Here is a 2354-nt window from a genome sequence, read left to right as displayed (position 1 = left end):
TTTTTGGGTTATGGTTAGGCAATGACCTTACCTATTAGAATTTATATATATTTGGATGTACGATATCCTCAAGTTATGATCTAATGGTGTTGATCATAGTGGAAGTTGTTGAGGACGATAGTTAAGGATGTTGGTTGATTTTAAGTGTGAGATGGACATATGAAGTGTATCCAAAAATGTTTATGAAAACTTACGTTGAAAAACGTATGCTATTTTGATATAAAGGTTGTCAAAACCTTATTGTTTGAGAAAATGATGTTTGAAAATCCTTCAGGGGCTAAAGAGGTAGCCGATTTCAAATATTGGACTCATTGGTGAAATATGTCCAAAAGAAATGATTTGAGTAAGAAAAATTGAAGGAAGAATCATGTTTTCAAAACCGTAGTTTCTAAAGTAAGTTGAGGAGGACCTTGATTGACCCACGGGTGGCTTTAAGTGCCCTTGCCCAGTGGTCGTTATATTATATTGTTAGAGCGAAGTCTATTCGCCGTTATGTCGTCATGTTGGGATAAGGAGAGGTGCCCACGGGAAGGCTTGAGTGCCACGGCCCGGGGTTGGGATAAGGGAGGAACCTACGGGAGGGTTAAGAATTTCGAACTTGTTTTCCCCGAACTTTTTAACTCCTTCACTGTCCCCTCTTTCTTCTGTGTCTTTACGTCCTTATATATGAGAGTAGAGGAATAATTCCGTTGGAGGGAAAATTATTCCGTTTGAAATTTGTCTCCCATGCTGATCATGGGTCTTGCATATTTTCAGCATATTTCATGGAGTGGTGATCTTGTAACTTGAACCTCTTTGTCTTGTAGTGAATATTCCATAGTTCACTTTCTTGAGTCCATGCTCCACTTTCGTCTTTTGGTAAAAGTTACTCTTTTTATATTCCCATTATTCCTTGTTTGTAGGGAATCAGATCACTTCAGCATTGGTGCACCTTTTGACCGTTTGTGGTGGAAATCCGACGTGTCATCCATTTCCGCCCATTTTGAAATCTTCACGTTCGGCACCTCTTCATTGTTCCATCTCCATGATATTCTTCTTCTCCACACTTTAAGTAAGGCCGTCATTCAGCTTTGTTGGAGAGTTGTTAGTGTATCGAGACCAAGGTTGATATCTTGATTGCTTGATGTCTCGAACTCAAATATCGAGAGGTCTATCTCTCGAACTCTGTTTATGTCTCGAACTGGATAACTGTATCGAGAGGTCCTACCTCTCGAACTCTGCTTATGTCTCGAGACTTAGTTGATGTCTCGCAGACCCTTATTCCTCCAGTGTTGTCCCATGCCTTCTTCTGATCTGTCTATATGATTACAACACACGGGACTTCTAAGATGTTCAAACAAATTTACCTCAAGCTTAAATATTTTCCGAGTTGAGCTCAAAGTTACTCGGTTGTATTTTCGCTCTTGGTTTACTTGTCGAACTTACAGCGTTTTGCCTATGCGTCGAGACTCGGGGATTTCTACTTAACAGTTGGTATCATCAAAACCTATTACATGATGTTCCTAACAATTATCACGTTAGTCTTTTACACACTAAAGGTCCCGAGTTCAATCCCGGGCATCAACATACATCTACTAGATAGATTAAATGTCATCATCTAATCACTACAGAACTTATTAATGATGATAATTATTGAGTGTTTATAACATATATACACACATTATATAAATTGGTTTCACATTATATTAAATTTCACATACAGACATTAAATTATATAACATATCTAATATACACAACACGTTATTATTTATGTGTCATGCAAAATCCTCATGAAAATATGCATAATCTAAGATATAATTGTTAAATAAATGCTCGCTTATTTCTTCGGTTCCACATGGATCAAATATCAGTGCGTGAATAGATCTAGGTTATGCCTCTCTGTAGTTGACTTCACGATTATTGAAATACACTCGCCTATTTCCATGGATAACCTCTACAACTTCATTTTCTGACATGGTGTTGAAAATGAAATATTAAAAATTCCAAGGGTTGGTTGATTTAATAAGTTGATGTGGTGTAGTGATTATCACGTTAGTCTTACACACTAAAGGTCCCCAGTTCAATCCTGAGAATCAACATATATCTTGTAGATAGATTAAATGTCATCATCTAATCACACTACAGAATTAATAATGATGATGAATTTTTGGTTAATTATTGAGTGTTTATAACATAAATACACACATTATATAAATTGGTTTCTCATTATATTAAATTTCACATACACACATTAAATTATATAACATATGTAATATAAACAACACGTTATTATTTATGTGTCATGCAAAATCCTCATGAAAATATGCATAATCTAAGATATAATTGTTAAATAAATGCTCGCTTATTTCTTCGGT

The sequence above is a fragment of the Ipomoea triloba genome, chromosome 9, assembly GCF_003576645.1.
Source record: "Ipomoea triloba cultivar NCNSP0323 chromosome 9, ASM357664v1".
Lineage (NCBI taxonomy): Eukaryota > Viridiplantae > Streptophyta > Magnoliopsida > Solanales > Convolvulaceae > Ipomoea > Ipomoea triloba.
The sequence above is the reverse complement of the archived record's forward strand: the minus strand, read 5'-3'. Positions refer to the sequence as shown.